The following is a 19,380-nucleotide window of genomic DNA, read 5'->3' as shown; positions in this document are numbered from 1 at the left end:
ATCTTCCCTTCCATCCAGTCCTTTGTGCTGTCGCAGCAAATCCCGTTTTACCAGGCGTTGTCCTATTGACGTGGCCTTGCTGCTTAAAATGAAGGGTAGCGGGGTCGGGATTTTCGAAGGCCGGAGTTGCAGTGTGGAGCAGTGGTGAGGCAGCGCTATGTCTGCATGTCATGTACTCCGACAGGAGCAGCTCGCCCAGCTTTGTTCTTTTCGGAGGCAGACTTTAGCCAACCCAAGTTGGCAGCTGCCAAGAGCCGACCCCTCGGGATAGCTCGGGCCGAGGATAAGGTGGAGGAAAGGGAGGAAAAAAAAAAAAGAAAGGGAGTGGAGAATGCGGGCATCGATCCCGCTACCTCTCGCATGCTAAGCGAGCGCTCTACCATTTGAGCTAATTCCCCTGCCCGCCTGACCACCCGCCTGCGCCCCTTCTACTCTCTTCTCGCGAGACTCTCCCCCCCTTCAGAACTACAGCTCCCATCGCGCCCCGCGCGCGGAGACGGGCCGGGGGCTTGCGCGGGAGGAGGAGGGGGAAGGGGCGGGGCTTGGCGCGGCGGGGCGGGGCCGAGGGGCCGGGGCGCGCGCGCGCGCGCCGGTGGCGGGACCGGAGCGGGAGCGCGCGCCCGGTAAGGAGCGGAGGGACCGGGAGGGGGGCCCGGGGCACCGGGAGGGTCTGGGGGTGCGGGGGGGTCCCCGAGGCGAGGCGGTGCCCGGGGTCGCGCAGGGCTCGCAGGGGATCATCCCCTCGGGATCCCTCCGTCGGTGCCCGGAGGGGTCTCGCCTCCGGTCCTCGGGTGGCGCAGGGCGATTTTTGGGGTCCCGGGGGGGGTTTTGGGGTCCCCACCGGGCTGCGGTGCCCGGGCTGCGGCCGGGGGGAGCGCTGGGGTCGGTCCCTGCGGGTGGCGGGGGTCAGCGGGGGGGCTCGGTGCGTGCGGCTTGCTCGCAGAGGTGCCCCCCTCAAAAAAAAAGCATCCCCCAAAAAAGCGCAGAGCTTCGGGGGCACCGCAGGGGACGTGGCCGGGATGTGGTGCCCCGTGCTGGGGGTGGCTGTGGGGCGCTAGGAAAACGGGGGTGCTTTTGGGGGAAGAAAGTGGCCAAATGGGCGAGTGCGTCGGGACCCTCTTGCGTGGTGGCATCGGCCCCGGCCGCTTCTCTTCCGCCCCAATTTGGCTCCTGGTTTTGGTGGCCGGGGCAGAGCAGTGCCGTGGAGCTGCTCGTGCTGCGGTGTGCCAGGCGCCTGGTTCCTGGGCTCCTTTTCTGAGCGAGCCTCGTGCGGTTCTGGTGAAACACTGCCCGGCTGCGGCAGCATCATGATTGAGAAATGCTCTTTGGGTATTTATTGCTCTTCCTGGACAGGTCGTGGTCTGTCAGTGGGCCTTGCCTCTTGCAGAGCTTTCTCAGTAGCTTGTCTGAGCGTTGCTGTCTCTAAACTCCTTGAGTGTTTAAATTTAATCCTCCCTTCTAACACTGCGTCTTCCTTTAAAGGGCCTGAGCAGCATGAGCTCAGCCCTTCAGATGCTCTCCTGGCTTTGGTTTTTCATTGTCGTGGTTGCGGGCTCCGTTCTCGTTCTGTGCAGCTGAGGGAAGACCGGCGAGCACATTCCCCGAGACACATTTATCTTCCAAAATTCCCAAGCAGCAGCGACTGCCCAGGCAGGCTGCCACACCCCCAGCAGCACGACTTCTTACCTTGGAGTGTGTTTCTGACGGCTCCGTACCTTTTGTTGCTATTTTAAAATCCCAAGTGCTTCTCCCAGGAGTGCTCGCCAGCTTGAAGAGCACTGCATCCTTCCTTTCTTCGGTGCTCTCCTCTTTTCTACATCCTTTCAGGAACTCCAAGTTTTTCTCCTTATTTTAGGATGCACAGGAACGAGGAGATGCCTGAGAGCATTTCCTGCTGGCAAACCCCACCTGCCCTCCATCCCTTCAGCCTCGCACCTGCGTGCTTCTGCAAGGCTTCTAGCTGGCTCCGCGGGGCTGGAGGAATATTTCGGCTGCGTTTGGGGTAGATGCCCTCAGACGTGAGGTTTCTCCTCCGTGGCATTACATGTTTTTCCCATCCCGGGGCAGGCTGCCTGCCTGCTGTGCATGTGGCAGTGCGGGGCACAACGGGACTGCTTCACCTGGCTGTGTCCGCCCCGTCCGTGGTCATTCCCTCGTTCGCTGCTCGTGTGGTTTAATGATGGGGTTGTTCAGTGGGATCAGTTCTCCCGGCAAAACCTTTTGGCTTTTTGTAGGATCAGAATTGCAGCGGAGAGAGCGTGTGTTAGGATCGACTTTGAAACTTGAAGCCTGTTCAGTCCTTCATGGTCATGCCAGAGTAATTCCTGCGCTTTCCTCTCCTGCATTTTAATTCCAGGAGAGAGTAGTCCAGCTCCCACCGCCCCAGCCATTGGGGCACATCTATACCCTGCAAATGAGCTTACCCTTGCTTTCTTTTTACTTGTTTTGGCACTGCTGAGTACTTGGGTTTCCGTAGCTGGGGATCAGGCAGGAGTTGAGGCTCAGCTGGGTTTCCACTGGGTCGAGAATCCACCGCTCTGTAGCACTGATGCAGGCAAAAATTGTTCAAGTGCTGGTGAATCTCCATTTTCCCCTTGCATTCTCTCTCTGCAAAGGACAGAAAAGTCCCATTGCAGGTGGCAGAGGGGGAAAAACCAACAAATCTCCATCACCTCAGTGCAAAGCACAGTCCCCAGGGATGCTGAAGCCGTAATACATGCTGTGGGGCTTTGCTGTAGACTTGCTTGCTGCGTCGAGGTGCCCTGGAAGGAGAGCTGTCTGTCTGACACGGCGTTTTTGGAAAAGCTGCTGGGGCTCGGGTGCTTGCCCTGGCGGCAAGGTGTGCTCCTTGGCCGCGGGTTTGCTCTTGCAGCCCCGGCACCAAGCGTTTGAGCTCCAGCCCTGCCAATTAGCCGCTCTTCCCTTGCTTTATTACCCACGCCGTGCCTGCGCGTGGCTTCATCCTGTTCTGCAGGAGAGCTAAATGGGATTGGAAGAGAGCTGGCACGAGGCCTGGGTGTTCCTAGAAAGATATTGATTGCCCTGGACGGTTCGTGTTTGCTCCCTTTGTTCCCCAGCTCTTGTCACGGCTCGGGCTCGCCTGCCGGAGGACGGAGAAGCGGGGCAGGGCGTGCAGATGGGGGCTGGACGGCTGCCATCCCATCCCATCGCCTCGCTGGGAGCAGAGCCTGAGGCAGCCTGCCTGGTGATTCCAGCAGCAGCAGCCTGCTGCCCAGCAGAGAAATGCAAACCCAGGGTAAACCCTGTGCTCAGGCACACCGTGCTGCTGTCAGTGACGTGCCCCTCTCTTGCCCACAGCTGATATTTTTTAAGCTGTTGGTGTCAGCGTAAAGACTGGGCAGTAAAAAGAAAAAATCGCGATTAGGTCTGCCTGCGGAGAAACCCTTAGCTCTGGAGCCATGCCCCCTTTCAGAGCCCAGCAGTCTGCCTGTAAGAGGTTGTGCCACGAATGAAAGTTTGCTGCTTTAACACAGGGCTGGCCCACCAGCTGCTGCGGGAGCTGGCTTGCAGGGGATGTGTCCACAACAAGCTCGCTGTGTTCAATCCATGCCGAGCAAACAGCACAAAAGTGATACCATGTGTGAGACTGGGGTAAAAGCTCCCAAGTGCATCTGCACTGCCCACCACAACTGCAGGAGCTGCTAGCAAAGCTCCTCCAAGGCTTTTTGGCCATATGGCCCACCCTTGACTTCAGAGACTGCTGTCCTGGCCAAGTGTTTTCCCAGTTGCCTTTTTCTGCAGACCGCATCTTCCTGTCCGCAGTCGTACAACACCCCGGCGGCACCGTCAGCAAGTCCCGCGTTGGAAAGGAATGGTTAATTGGGGTATTTTTAGCTCTCCTTTTGTGGCTTGGATCCTGGAAATCAGGCGCGGGAGCCAGCACTGTTTAACCGTTCAGCTTTAGACGATGGAAAGCAGCGAGACCTCATCGAGTCTCGCCGCTCCACACCAGTTCGTAAATCCTCCTGCCCAATTTTCCCCCCAGCAGCTGCATTCCTGCGCTCAGCGAATCGCTCAGGGCATGCTTTGCAGGCCTTTTGCCAGCTGCTAAGCCATCTGGATGGAGGAAACCTTCATACCATCACCATGATGCCCCTGTGCTGATGGGCTACCGGGCGCTCAGGTACAAGCTGTCAGTCTTCCAAAGTTTCACCCGTCTGGATCACGTTTTGATTTAGTCGCGTGATTTTCCTTTCCCAAAGTGAGCTTTCGAAGAGTCTCCTGCCCTGCTTCCTTCACTACTCATCGTAGAAGTGCTGATACCTGCTTTAGGTGGAGGGGAACAAAGTTGCATCTATCTCAAGCTGCCTGTCTCGCCCATAGGGGGTTGGAATTAGATGGGCTTTAAGGTCCCTTCCAGCCCAAACTGCTCTGTAATTCTATGAAAACTGTTGTCGTAGTCTCTGATGTCTTGTTCTTACTGTCTTCCCTTCCCCCTCGGTTTCATAAGTCAAAACCGGCCATGAGAGCATCGTTGCCTGAATGGGGGTGACTTACCAGGGAGGATGTAACAAGTGTATTTCCTCTGGGTGATAAAGTTATAAGTAGGTCACAAGTGTTGCGTGTTTATTTGTGCTGATTACAGTGCTAACTGGGTAAAGTTACCGAATTTGTTTCAAAGCGTCAGTATTTTCTTGGCTCCCTAGCTCGCCTCACAGTTTTCACAGGGAATCCTGTAGCTCAAAGCTGCTCTGCAAAGTGTTGCTTTGCTTGGTGGCTCTTCCTGGGCCTCATCCTCTGTTAAGTCACCTCTGAAGACCCACACCATCACCCCCCTCCCTAAGAGCTAGTGCTGGCAGTGGCATCGCTTGGCCTTCTGGAGACTCCAAACCCACTCTGTTTGCTCTCGATGTCTAGAGGTTGAGCTAACAGAGCCTAATGACATCTTCGCTTTGATTGCCTCAAATGGCACAAATCGCACAGCAGGCTGTGCGGGTCATGAGCTGAGGGTACCATCCGCTGCCTGGCTTCCGTGAAATGTCCGAACTGGGGAGCTTCTTGCTGCAGTTTTATGATAAAACACCTGCAGCTGCCAACAGGGAGGGATCGTCCTGCTGCTTATCAGACTCTGGTCCTGCTCCTTGCAGTGGCCAGCTCCTATGGGTGTTGGACCCATCGCTGAGCACATTTAATTCAGTGAAGCTGCAGGGAGCTGTCGAGATAAGCGTATTTATTTTGCTGCCAGGGTGTTGCATCCAGCACAGGGGTGGCTGGCGAGGTGTGATGGACAGAGAGGTCTGGGAGACAGGGCAGGAGGTGCTGGCTGTCCCTTCTGGCAGGGCAGCTTCTTCTTCCCAAAAGGTGAGGAGCCGAGATATGCCCAGCCTTTGCTGCCGGGAGGCTGCGTGCAGGCAGTGGAAAGGTCCCCAGCAAAAACATCACAAATGTCCTGCCTAGCCTCGTGAGGGCTGTGGTGTCAGCTCATTGCAACTGACTGTGAAAGGCCTGCTGTGTTAAAACCAGCCTGAATTAATCAGTTGGGTTTGGTCTTTTTTTTTTTTTTTTTTTTTTAGGTTGAGATAAGATCTAAGCTTGAGCTTTGTATATATAAGTAAAATAAAACTCACTGTTTTCTTGAGGATGCTTTGGGATATTTCTGGGGTGTGCATGGTGTCAGTTATCAGGAGATCTGAGAACAGGGTGGTTAGAGATGCTTAGCTGTTAAACTGATTTTAATGCTGTGGAAGCTACATTTGAGTACCCTTATGCTTTTTACAGGGGCAGAAAAAAACAACGTGGCAGAGCAACACTGGGTATTTCTGTGAAGGGTGAGGCTTGAATGTAAGGGTTTTAGCTGTGCTCTTCTGTTGGTGCTGGCAGTGTTAGTGGTTTTGGTGTGAGAGTGCAGAAGAGATCGCTCGTGGTTCAGAAGCGAGGCCTGCAAGTCCCTGAGGTGGCTCTGTCAGGAGCTTGTGTGACTAACGCTGCATAAACTTGAAAAAGAAAAACGAGCACCCAAAAAAAGAGACGTGAACTCGGCCTCCTCTGTCCTTGAGGTCTAGGGGTGGGGGGAACTAGGTAGGACTGTTGCTGAGATCGGTGGTTGTGTTTAGATGGCATCTCTGGGTGTGCTGCCATTTCTGGGTCTAGAGATGTACATGTATTGTCTCACTTCATGCTTTGTGGCTTTTACCCCTTCGGTGCTGACCATGCTCTCGCTGTTTTTTGAGGTGAAATCACCTGCTTTTGGACCCTAAACCTCAGAGCTATGGTCCAGGCAGTGGCCCCTGCGAAGAGGGCTGGGTGCAAGGGGACCTGGGGACAAGCCTGTTACCTAGGGCTGTGGCAGGCTGGAAATGGATTTGTACTTTGACGTTGAGAAGGGCTGCACGGGTTTATTTTCAGCATGCTGCTGTCTGCTTTCCTTATGAACTTCTGCTAGGTCGTTTGCATACGCCTGGCCTTGCTCATTTCCCCTCCAAAAAAAACCCTTTTGAGAACACCCTTCAGCTATGGCAAAGCACATCAAAACAAAAACAACAACAACAAATCTCTTAAAGAAAATCTCCGGCTGTTCTTCGTTAAGCCACAAGGCTTACGTAGCTGTAGTGTGTGGCTGTCAGGACACATCAGCCCAATTCGCAGACCTCAGGTAGCACGTCACCTGGCTGTTTCAGATGGGTCTTTAGAAAAGTGAGCATCTGGGCATGTTCAGAAGTGAATGGAGCTGTTAAAGTGGTTTTGAGTGACCTAACACTGAGCAGAGACAAACCAAGAGGGTTTCTTCTAGAGCACTTCTTCCTAGTGCTGCATCCTAGCTTGCAGGCCCCTCCTAGGCTTCCAGCTGTACCACAGGGCCATCTTTCTGAGGCTGTGCTTCCCATCAGTTTAGCTGATCACAAGCTGTGCTCCTGCCAGAAATCAGGCTCCTTCCCCTCTCATTTTCTTCTTTCTGGGATGGCTTCCAGTTGGATCAAACAAGCCGTGGTTGCTACCGCAAGCGTGGAGGAGATGACTGGGACACATAGAAGGGGGAGGAGGGAGAAGGCAGGACTGTCTTTTTTGGCAGCAGAAGATAGTTTGGGATCAGCTAAGTTGATGGGTTAATTGCACCCCAGAGGCATGAGGCGAAACACGAGCACTGGGCCCTCCTGTCGCCACAGGGGCTACACCACAGGCAGTCGCTGCGTATAAGGAAAGGCCTGCTTTTTCAGATTTATCGGAGCTATGGGGGGAAAAAAAAGCACATTTGATGGTAGCTTGATAATTCTGTGAGACTTTGGGAGAGGGATGAGGCTGGTCTAGAAGAGTTGGAGGTCCTGTAGAATGGGGCAGTGTCGGAGGGAATGAGCACTACTTTGCTGAGGGCAACCACATGGCTCCGGTGGAGCATCTGGATGGAAAATTAGGTGGTGATTTCATTGCTAACTTGCTTGTGCTACGTCTGCCTCGGTTTCCCTCCCTGCAAAGGACGGGTAAGGGCTGCAGTGTATGTTAACATTTCTGAGAGGCTTTGAAGTTGGTAGAGCCCTTTGAGGTGCACTGCTGACAGCTTCGTGTACGTGCAGAGTAACAGCTGAAAACGTTCAGCTTCCCAATTAACCCAGGGGAGGTATCCCTCTGGGAAGACTTTGAGCTTTTAAATAAAACATTTTTTTTTTTTTCTGAATGTATCAAGCCGAGTATTTCTCTGCTTAAATACACTGCAGACGTGGGCCTGATGCCTCTCTGGGAGGGAGCAGGCCAGATCCTGCCATCCTGTTCTCCTCTGGCCATAGGCCTAGGGGTAGGTTTATTTTCCTGCCCAACTTGTTATAAACGTTATTATGACCTGTCTCAGGCTGAAAAGCTGTCATCTTAGGTGCTCGTTGCTTGTACGTTACTGCCTTGACAATGACTTTGCAAGGTCTGCAGGCTGGGGAGCCTGCGTATTTTTGATAGCTCTTCTGGTGTGCTAGCTGTACCCGAGGAATTAGTGATATGTGCTTGTATCAAGGGGACCAAGCATCATTCCTGTTGAAAACCACACAGAAATTAAACCTTGTCGTTGCCTGCAGGGGGCCAGAGCTGTGTGCTTGAGCTTGATGATGCTGGTATGGCAGGATCATCACCAGCAGGCCGCAGGAGAGGGGAAGAAAATTATCATAAGCCTCTTAAACAAAACTTGATGATTTCTCAGTGTTGACAGGAAACACCTTGAACCCCTATTTAGACTTAAAAGTGGTGTGTATTTTATGGTTGGTGTATCTGCTCTTGATAGGGGCATTAGCAAAGCTGCGGGGTCAGCCCTGGGGACTGGCAGACCCCTTACAGCCTCTGCATCGCCTCGCAGTTCCTTGCCTGCTCTCTTGACCAGTGATGCCTCTCTTGTTGCTTATCATCAAATCATCTAGGTTGGAAAAGACCTCCAAGGTCAGCTGAGATCACCCAGGCCAGCCAAATGGCGCGGGGCTGTTGCCATCCTTCCCACTGTGTAGAGCCATGCTGGTTCTCTGCCCCATGGCTTTGCTTGAACCCTTCAACCCTTCCCCTTTGTAAGTTACCCAATGTCGCTCAGTCCTCCACCCCTGTGCCCAACTTTGTTGCCCACAGCATGGTTGTATCTGGAGGAGAGCAGCCCTGGGGGAACAGCGCTGCTGGACCCTGTGAGACTTTGCTGAGAGGGGAGCTCGGGAACAGAGAGCACGCGGTTGAATCCTTGGCACCAGGCTGTGTTTCCAGCGTATCTGGCTATTGTGGGACAAAATGCTTTGTCTGAGAGTTGTGGTTGCTTTGGGGAGGCAGGCCAGGCCACCTGCATATGGGTTTTATTAAATCCAGCAGTCAGCAGCACTTAGAGAAGCTACAAGCATCTCTGTTTGCCTTGCTCAGCAGTACTGGTGGGAGATGAGTTTGAACTTTGCAGTCATGTTTCTGTAACATTGTCCAGTAGCAGCAATCGCATCAAGAAAGCTGTTAGAGGAAAGGAGCTGGAGGAGGAGGCAGGGAGCAATGGTTTTATCCACGGGAGCTCTGCTGCTTCCCAAGCAGCAGGCAGGGCCCCGGTGCAGGAGCGGGTTGATGCTGACACGGATGAAGCCCTACAGAGCTCCTGCAGTTCCTTTCAGATGTAAGCCATGTGAAGCTAAGGCAGGAATTTCCTCGCTGGGGGGAAATTGTGTTTCTGTACTGCATAAATAAGCTGTCACTGAAGATTATTGGCCAGGTTGGATTTGTGTTGTGTTATTTCTGTCTTTGTAGAGATTTTATGTTCCAGTGCAGAACGGTGTTCAGTTAGCGACTTCAAAAGAAAAACAACAAAGATCCTCCTGGAGGTACATAACACGAGTAAATAACTCGTGTTCTGGTTAGAGCAGTAATGTAAAGCAACAGGGAGAGCATTTTAAACAGCGATGGAAAATTTGTGCTTGAGGCTTGCGTCCGACGTCCGTGCTGTGGTCTTGTGGTCTTCAGCATTGTTTGCATCCTTAGAAATGACTTCAGTCCTTCTGTAATGGGAAAGGAGAAAGGGAAAAATGGGGGGAGGGTTAATGGATTATGATTTTTCTCTTTTTTTTTTTAAATATTGGTTGGCAAAGGCTGATGTCCATGAGTCATGCGCAGAGACTAGGGAAAACAAAGTGTCTTTTTCTCAGTCCAAGGTAAACCTGTGCACTGCATGAGTAAATTTTCTTGCATTTTATAACAAGGTCCTCCGTTCGGCAGGAAATACGTGAGACATCCTTGGGCCGATCATTTTTGTTAAAACCTCGGTGCTTCCCCCTTGCTGTTTTGGTGCTTTGACTGAAGAGCTGCTCAGAGAAGTTGTCCCACCCTCGCTGTCCCTGCGGGGCTTTGCTGTGCCTGTTTCCTTACCTTCCCCATTGTCAAATCCCCTCTCAGTTAAAACGTGCTGAAGGATGGTTGTTCAGCAACTCTGCTCGTTGCTGTCCCCGAACCGCTCCGTGAACAGAACAGGAAGAGTAAAACCATCCTGTGTGCGACTGCTGCTACCCTACGTGGTGACCTCCGCTTTAGATGTGCAGCCAGGCAAGCGTCTCCTTATGGCTGCTTAGAAAGGTTTCCAGGGAGACCTCTCTTTTTGATGTCTCTTCATCAGCATGCAGCGGGGACTTTGAATACCTCCAGCTGGGTGTTTCCACAGCCGCTGGAGCAGCTTTCTGTCCCTGCTTGTGCTCAGTGCTGCTAGTTATCTGTTGGTGTGACTCACCTACGCAGGCTGTATAAAGGGATTGGGAGGAAATAGCAAACCATTTACATGATGAAACTGTCATGTTGAATAAATATTAGTGAAATGAACAGCGTGGTGCTGATGTCAGACGTGATTCACCCGCTTTAGGAAGTGGAAGGAATTGCAGAAGAGCTATAGCGCAGGTCTTCAGCATCACAAAGGGGTAGGAGAGCTCAGCAGGTGACCACTCATGCAGTTCATCAGCCTGTTGTTTGCTCTCCTGCTTAGACGTTAACTTCACTGCATTGGCTGCTGAGGAGGCTTTGCTGGGTGAACGGCTTTGTTTTGGGACAGGTAGTCTTGCCTTTTTTCTTGGCTTCCTTCTGTGATTTTGGATAAGTCCCTTAAAATCTTGTGTCTGGTAGCCCAGCTGTGGGCAAGGACTAGGCAGGAGTATGCTCAGTGCAGGGATCTAGCATCCGCCACTCTCTCCTAAGGTAGACTTGGCCTCCTTTCCTTTCACCAGCCATATCTTATTAATGTCACTAATTAACACTCTCTCATGCTTGCAGGATTTGCCAGTTCCTGTATGCCAATGGGGTTTGTGCTCTGGCTCACTGTCGGTGCCTTCAGGGAAGCTGACGCTCTGAGCAGGTACGTCACGCTGTGCAGTGAACACTTTTTTTTCTGTGCAGATGCGGAAACACCCATGCAGGAGGTAAGGTCTTCGCTTAGCTTAGCTGACAGCCTTGTGGGAAGAGGGTTGGAAAACGTGCTGAGTGGGCAGCCTGCAGGATGCTGCAGGGTAGGAGGCCGTATCCAGCCCTCAGTCCAGAGTAGAGACCTCCTCCTGCTTCTCCTGGCCTTCACCTGTGGGGAAGCAGTGCTTCAGGTGGGGCCAGGAGTGTGCTTCGAGCAGGAGGAGCTGCATTTGTTGCCAGAGGTTGGACTGTCTTTGCTCCCACACGTTGTGCAGTGCATGGTGTCATCATCAGACACCAGGAGGCTGCGAGCTGGGGTTTGCTTTCAGGAAAAAAATATCCCCACCTGATTGTCTGAGCTTGAACATACGAGGTGTTTTGAATACGAAACCCATCTCAGTGTGTGTGCACCCACCGTCCTCAGTGGGACCTCAGATTGCTGCTTTCGCCTTGATACGTGAGCAAGTCCACTGCTGCTTTCTTAATGTGTCTCTACTTGCAGCCTGTAGCAGCTTATTCTTCTCTGGATAATTATTGCTCGGCTCAGCCACCGATTGCTATTGGAAGTAGTGGAGTTGTGCCCGGTGCTGCCCAGTGCATCTTCTTGCTTGAGTTATTCAGCGTGTTTATTGCTTCAAGGCATCAGTGCTCAGCTGAAAAAGCTCACCTGTGCTCTCTGAAACTGTTTGGCAATGAGAGTGGGTTGCTTGAGCTGGTTTCAGTTGCCAAGATGCTTTCAGTAATCGCCCCTCATTATGCTAGCAGCAGGCCCACGTGCTCCTGGATTTCAATTACTGCATTACTGTCAGGGCTGCTTTTTTAGTGACTGCAATTGTGCTCCCAGCTGGCCGGAGGCATTGAAGTGGAATATTTTGCCATTTGTGGTCACTCAGGGGAGGTCTAAGGTAGGTGGATGCTGCTGTAGGGGCATTGCTGAACGTGGAGAGGTTGGCCTGGCACACCGAGCTTCAGCTTGCCGCAAATGCTCCTGAAGTTAAAACAAAACAAACAAAAAGCTTCTTTTCCAAACGTCCGTCCCTGACAGATCCCTTCTGAAAATAGCATTGCACTTGGCCAGTCTGAAGCCGCCCTGTTGGTCGTAGGAGCACATAATCCTTAATTGGCTGTGTGAAGCTTTCTTGCTCCCTAAAAAGGCAAGTGGATTAATTAGGGGAACCAATCTTTCTTGAATACCTGGTTCAGCTGGGATTGTCTGGGTGGTGCGGCACTGAAGGAGTAGGAGTTAGGGCGGAGCTGTTCCTACCTGATCCCGGGTATTTCCTGGGGTTTATCACCCTGCGCAAGAAGACAGCGTGCTCCCTGCTTCTGAGCTGATGGCAGAGGCAGTTAGCAGGGCTTGCATTTCCATCGCACTTTCCATTTCTTAAGGTTATGTGCTAGCTCAGAAGACCTCTATTGCAAGGCAGGAACGTAATGAGACGGGGAGCAGTGAAGGTAAGCACGGTCCCTGTTTGCTGCTCTCCTGAGGTGTGTCCACCTCGGAGGGAAGTGGTGCTGAATCAGTGCCCCAGACTGCTGGTGACTCAGGTGGCAAAAAGCACACGTTGTTTTCTTCCACGCCTGAAACATTGCGGTGGATTTCCTGTAATGGGGTTTTGCCTCCTGTAGGGAACAGTTTGTCATCCTTTTCCTCTCCTACGGATAAAGAGCAGCTGGGTTCTCAGGGAGCACAGGCAGGCGTTGGCTGGAGCCCTTCTCGTCCTGGCATCCTTTTCTGAGTGCCCGGCCTGCTGGAGGAGAGGGGTGTTGGGAGGCTCAGTACTTCTGAGCGGGAGAACTGTGTTTTCAGGGAGCTCCTGTGGCTTCTTCAAAGGGGAGTTTTGTTCTTTGCTGCCCAGTCACAGATGTGCTGGGGTGTGTGCATGTGTGAAGGATCTGAAATGCTGGCAAAACAGATGGAAACTTGATTTACCCCAGTGCCCTCAACTGTACCCCTCCCTCAGTCTCACCTCTCTCTTTTTTTCCTTTTTTTTTTTTTTTTTTTTTTTTTTATTCCAATATGGGGCAAGTTAACGTAGCTGCAGATGCTATCTGTTGAGCTTGATGAGATTCTCATGCAAATCTGGAGGCAGTGCTCTCCTGTCAGGTCTGCTTGCATGCATAATCCCCTATTTTACTGCAAAGGGGTCTATTTTTTACTGCAATTGGGTTTATTTTTAGCCAAGGCTTTCCCTGTCTAATTGGCAAAAGTTCAGTGTTTGCGGTGCGATTTGCAGAAGAAGCAATTTCACCAAATACATAGGATGGGGGAAGGGAGGGAGAGGGGGAGAGAGGAAATGTATTAGCTAGCAAAAAAGCTAAATGCTGATTTGGAAACACAGCTTGAGATGCTGTTGTGAGAGCAGAAGGGTGGTCAATCACAGCTGAGAACCACCTTGCACTTGTTGCATCGGATAATTGAATTGCTGGGAGCTGGGCAGGTAAGGGATGGATATAGGGGATGCTACAAGCTTCATCAACCCCGTATTTCAGTACCCTTGTTGGGCACTGGAATGGATGGAGAGGTGTGTGGGACTTCCCAGGCACTTGCTGCAGCTCTGTCCCCTCTTCCCCAGCGGCTGCCCCAGGACAAACTGTCTTCAGGTGCCTCCTTGGCTTGACCAACTGCCCGTAACCATTCTGGGTCTTGAACCAGCTTGTCTCACGAAGAGCTGCCCTTTGGAGGTGATCTTCTTGCTTGTCCTTCCATCTTCCCTGACGTTTCCACTGCTCCTTTTACGGGGTCACCGTTGTTACCATCAGCAGCAACGCCACAAGCCCGAGCCCCCCAAGCACAGCGCAGGAGGTGGATGGCTCTGTGCAGAGCCTTTGATGCTTGCTCCTCTGACAAATGAGACTTAGCTCCACGTGTGTGTCTAGAAATTTGTTTTCTGCTGCTTCTACTTAAGTAGCTGCCCTGCAGGTTAACCCCTGTGGTTTGCTTTGTCCTTTTTGATTTTCCAGAGCCTCTTGCAGACAATTGCACAGCAGGCTTCTTACAGTTCCATTAAGAAAATGGGGAGAGATGTCTGAGTGCTGACTTTCTTCTGAGTGTTTAGAAAACAGAAGAAAGAGGGGAAGCAGCACGAGGACGTTATTTGTATTCTGTGCTCAGTCTGAGGGGATGTGCTTTGCTGCTTCTCTGCTCTGCTGAACAGCATGGCCTGCATGGAGCTGCATCTTCGTAAAGGAATTGGGGATGAAACTTCTCAGTTCTTTCAGTCACTGGGAGAAAAGCACCAGGAGAACTGAGGTAAGAGCACCCGTTAACTGCCTAGAGCAGTAATCTTCTCTGGGGAATTAATCTAGCCTCACCTGATACAAGAATTCATGCGGTGGGGACTCTGTTCATTTTCCTGCTGAGCCTCCTGAGAAAACTGGGAAAAATTAAGCGCCGAAGCGACCCTCTTCTCCCTGGGAGGGCTTCTCTTTTCCTAAGACATGTTATCTTCCTGTTGAAAATCATCTGTACCAGTTGGCAAATCAGGATTGTTTTAGCTGCTCAGCTTTGCCTAGTTCCCTGCAAACATATTCCCAACGTTCCCTCTTGGTACGGGGCGCAGAATGCGGTGCCTGATGAGGAGGGACGCGTGTGTTCCCGTTTGGGTCCCTGTGTCACTGCGGTGCCTAGCCCCGTGCCCTCAGAGCCCTCCTGGATGTAGGTTTCCTTTGTCAGTTTGTTCCTGTGGTTAACCAAAATACTGAGGTAAATAAAAATGGTCCTAGGGAGTGTTTTTTCTGCATTGCATGAGCTCCAGAAAAGCTGCAGCAATTAAAGAGCTAATACAGTAGATCTAGTAGACTGCAATGAGCTTTGGATATATAGGTTTAATTATTTTGAAGCCTTTCCTTAGGGAAAGTTTGTTAGTTTTTTTGCCTTATACTGCTAATTATTTCAGGGGAAACTCCTTTCTCATTAATGCTTTCTCCCTGAAAGGCATTTCTTTTCCTGTCTCTTGCCCGCAGAAGGCTGGAAGAACCCTTATACATTCGGAAAGTAAGTCTCTACTTTAAATGGCCTTAAGCACGTGAATATTCAGCTCAATTTCCTTTTACAGTGGCTTGTTACGAAATGAACAGGAATCTCGGGGCATCCCTGGGTCAGCTCTTCTTTTGAGCCCTGGCAGAAAGCACAGCAGGTTTTGTTCCAGCGGTTGAGTGCTTGGAGGAGGTGTCCACATCCAGCTTTGAGGACTCTATTAGGAAAATATTTCTCCTATCAGCAAATTACTGCTGATGTTGTTGTGCTGTGCTGGAAGTATGTGGGCATGCATTTTAATCTGCTGCTTCGGATAGTGTGAAGACAGCCGTACCGGGCTGAACCAGGGCTACATCTGGAACTGACTGCGTCTAACGCAACGCCCTGCCTCCAGCAACAGTAGTGGAGCTACTCTGAAGAGCTGGATAAAGGCTGAGCAGCCTCATTCTGCTCAGTAGTAGCTAAAAACAACCAAACAACGACAAAACAAGCCCCTGTCCACCTACATCTGCCTTTTTCAGGCTGGTGGTTTGATCCTCACCTTCTCCTACAAGGGCTTGATGGCTAGGCTGAGCTGGAAGAGTTATGCTGCTGGTGGCGTTGCTCTTTTTGTTGAATTACCTGTGTCTCGCAGCCTGTTTCTGAGAAGGACAAGGAGAGGGAGATTGTGGAGCTTGCAGAAAACCATGGTCTGCTGACACCCCAAGGCAGCGTGTGTGCCCAGGCACGGTGCCCGTGGCTGGGGGTTCTTCCCCAGCCCGTCCTGTTGCTTCTGAAACCCCGTAAAACTGCGAGTGGAGCAAACACCTCGTGGCAAGGAGTTGTACGGCTCAATTCCGCATCACGATGTCGTCTTAGTGGGTAGTTTGGGTCCTGGCATGTCTCCTCAAGCAGGTAGTCGGGGCTCCAACAGAGTGCCAAGGGAGGCTGCGAGCTTCCTGCCCGTAGAGGATGTGCCTGAGGACAGGGGCAAGTGCAGGGTATCACTTTAGGAAGTAAAACCTCTTTGTCTCTTTTGGGTCAAATGGTCCTCTCGCAGCCAGCAGAAGGGAAATCTCCATGCTCCCAGGAGGATCAGGAACTGTGAGCACTGGAGGATGGACGAGTCTCAATCTGCTGTAGCCTGAATTATTTATTTTTCCCCAAATTTCCTGGGTGTTGAGCAGCTTCAGAGCTCTGTTGGGGTGGCAGCCTTTAGCCCCACGTCGTCTGGCACACGAGGAGCAGCCGTGTACATGGCTAAACGTCGAGATCGAGGTCTGTAGGTGTGGTTGCAGCAGTGGGAAGGCTGTATCTGGGTTGCTGCCAGCAAAGGCCACTTTCACAAGGTCACGGCTTTTTGAGACCTTCGTTCAGAGCAGATGAGCAGTTGTGACATGCAGGTCTGCTTCGCGGGCACTTAGCAGTTTGTGGTTACCCGGCCCGCTGTAACCATGACAGCACAAATTTGAGGCTGTTTGAATTTGCTTTCACATGCAAAGACCTCGTGTAGCCCTCCCTGAAGGCAGTTTGCTGGTTGCCTAAATTGCTGCTTTTCCCACGAGCTGACTCAGGTTCTCTCCTGCTCTGCTCTGCTCTGCAATTACTCACCCCAGGGTGGTTGACAGCTGTAAGATGGGATGCGAGGAAGGTGGTAACAGTGACCGGTTCATGGGCAGCATTTCGGTGACCTGGGGTGAAAGGCATGGCACTAGCCAGGTCTTTCCTGCACATTCAGTTTCCAAGCAAAGCATGCTTCCGGCAGCTTTTGCTGCATTAAAAAATAATGAAAAAACAGCAAATGGACATCTAGGGGGGCTGCTGGGAGGGGGTGAGGGGAATGATGCCTTGCCCTGATATTTGCACGAAGCGTGCTCTCCAGTCGGATCCCACTGAGGCTTTTCCTGAAGTCTCTCTCTCCTTGGCTGAGACTTTGGAAAACCCTTCTCATTCCAAGTTTGGTCTGGAAAGAGAAACGCCCCCACAGATGGCTGCTCTTCAGTTGTCATTCAGGTTGGGGTTTTTATGTTCCTTTTTGCATTACCCTCAGGTGCAAACCAGGCTTCCGGCCAAAAACCAAGTCCCAGAAGTAGAGAGAAGCTGAACAATAAGGATATTCTGTTTTTCCTCTTTTCTTCTCGAAGCTAGAAATGCAACAGGCTATCTGATGTTTTATCAGTTCATAAGGGATTGTGTTGCTTTTTTCCTCTTTGGCTGAGTCTCAATTTAGTCGAGTTGTTTGTTTTCCTCAGATTAAAAACACAGCTTTCATTAAGACCTGGGCTGGCTCTGTTCTGCTCCTTGCTTGATAACGTCTGAGTGGTGCCACTTCTAGACAAATACCACTGCTCTGCTTCAGAGTCCTGCTGGTCTCATCTGATAAGCTTTTTTTGTGTGTGGTTTTTTTTTTTTTTTTTCATCCTAAGCAGCTCTCAAAGGAATTGCTGGATTGTTAAAGAATAAGAAATACTTTTAGGTCTTTGAGATACAGAAAGACTTATCGTAGCTGAAGGCAAGGGAAGGAGAGCGATAGCATTGCTGGAGGACTGGGGTTTGGTGTGCCGGTGAGTTACAAAGCTGAAGTTACAGCTGCCTGTTGGGATCCGGGATGCTGTGGATGGCACAGTCGGTATCGGCTCCCCTGGCTTTGGTCTTGCATCGGCTCCACAGGAGCTTTGGTCTTGCATTTCTCCTGGCTTTTTAGACACTGAGGAGAGCCAGAGGTAGGTTGTGACTGTGGCTGGGCTTCCCTCTCCAGGTTCCTGCGAGCGGGTGAGCAAGGGCCCTGCCCCGTGCTGCCCAGCTGGAGGCAGACGAGGCTGAGGAAGCTGGTGGAAGCAGCAATGTGGAGACAAAAAGGCTTTGGGGGGGATTTCTAGGAGAACTGGTTGGTACCTAGCCCTGCAAAATCCCTACGACGGTGCCTGGGGTAGTCTGCGGTTATCAAGCAGCGATGCAAGGAGGTGGTGGTACTTCCCTGTGCACTGACTCGTCCCTCAAGTGGCCATGGTGATTGATTTTTATTTTTTTCCTGGGATAGCTGTTCCTCAGGCCTGGCCAGCTGTGCTTTGCATGGAAATGGGACTAGGTGCTGCTTCGGGCCCTGCCGTTTAGCAGGCTGCGTGTAAATCTGCCGAGGTTATTTGCTGCTCGTTAAGCTGCGGCTCGAAGGAAGCCCTTTTAACGAGGCACCCGCAGAAGAAGCAGCAGGCACGGTACTTCCATAGGGAATGGGAAGGAGAGATGTTTGGCTGCTCTTCCCCTCCTCAGCCCCGTGTTTATCCCACGGAGGTGCCTTCCCATCTCCCCGCCTTTACTTTAGAAGGAGCTGGGGGGACGGGGAGCGCTGTGCGTAGGTATCTGCCTCAGGTTTTAAAAACAGGAGGCGGCTGCGACAGCAGAGGCTCCTGGCAGGGTTGAGTAACGAGACGCTGGGCGATGCTGAGAGCCCTACGCCCTGCTCTTGCACAAGCTGCAGCACGCAGGAGGCAGCAGCAGCCTGCCCTGGGTTGAAATTCTCCCCCAGCTGTTGCAAAAACAGCTCCGGCCTTGCAGAAAGGGCTTGAAAGGAATGAAAACGGGCGAACAGCAGGCCTGTGGCAGCTGGAATAGGTGACTCCAGCTCCGTGGTTTTCTTTTTTTGGTCTTTAGTCCTAGCATGTGGCTGCTGCAGTTCCTTTGTGTTGCTTCTAAGCGCCGGCCATCCTGGATTTCTGAGAGTATGTTTTCATTTTTCTTTCTTTCCTGAGGGTTTTGGGCAGTGTTTCCCAAAGCTATTGTGGTGGGCATTTCCCCTTCCCTCCCGACAGCAGCTTTCATTTTTGCCTGAATAGCTCAGCATTGTTCACATTGTCTTCTAAATTTATGAGCTTTTTTTTTTTTTTTTTGATTTTGACCAAAGCAGTTTCCTAAATGCTTTTGGAGTCCTTGAAGTCACTTTGCAGAAACGTGGGAGCGATTCTTCCCCTTGCAGCATGGCTTGTATTTGAAGCTCCAGGCAGGAAAACCGTTCTGTAGCGCTCACGTTTGAGTTCCTGAAAGCATGATTCTTGTGGGCTTTCAGTTTGTTTTTCTGGACAGTTTTCTTTAAGATCATGCTAAGTTCAGCTCTGATGAGGACTTCGTAGGCTTGATGGAATTTACTTTTGTTGAAACTTGAGGTTTCTGACAATGTAATGAACTCTGCTCCAGGTTTCTAAACAGCATCTGTTCCTCCTCTTCCAGCCCAACAACTATTTCTCCCTCCCTGCAATTCTCTCCAGAAATAACAGGTTATTACTAGGATTTGTAAGCATATTCATTTCCTAGGCCTGCTGTCGCTTGGCACTGAGGATATTGATCTCTTTTACCCACTTTGATCTCAGAAGCTGGGCTCTGTCAGCACGATGTCCATCTGCAGATCTCCCCTGCTTAGTTTGGAACGTGGTCTCCTGGCTGTGCAAAGACTGGGGTTTGCTCCCCTAATTGAAGCAGCAATAACAGCTTTCCCCACTGATATTTCTTGGAAGTAGATATCTTTTAGCCAACGAGTGGGCATTATTTGTTTTTCTGGGTGGCTGGTTCCTCCCTCCACTTTGAGGACTGAATAC

General features: G+C 51.5%; 1 protein-coding gene across 5 annotated transcripts in view; it reads left to right on the top strand.

Moving 5' to 3' along the window:
• The first annotated feature begins 551 nt into the window (after nucleotides 1–551).
• The window catches only part of LOC311438135 (uncharacterized protein), a 75,664-nt gene continuing 56,835 nt past the window's right edge, over nucleotides 552–19,380 (top strand). Inside the window, exons 1-3 of one of the 5 annotated variants that reach the window (XM_084522243.1) lie at nucleotides 12,014–12,107; nucleotides 12,223–12,288; nucleotides 13,798–14,086. The gene's annotated coding sequence lies outside the window, so the exon portion shown is untranslated. Of the gene's footprint in view, nucleotides 624–10,704; nucleotides 10,787–12,013; nucleotides 12,108–12,140; nucleotides 12,289–13,797; nucleotides 14,087–17,491; nucleotides 17,515–19,380 lie in introns of those variants that run through there. The other 4 variants (XM_084522233.1, XM_084522242.1, XM_084522239.1 and 1 more) reach the window with 4 other exon arrangements.

Source organism: Aythya ferina (assembly GCF_964211825.1).
Source record: "Aythya ferina genome assembly, chromosome: 5".
NCBI lineage: Eukaryota > Metazoa > Chordata > Aves > Anseriformes > Anatidae > Aythya > Aythya ferina.
This window is presented reverse-complemented; position numbering and strand designations above follow the sequence as displayed.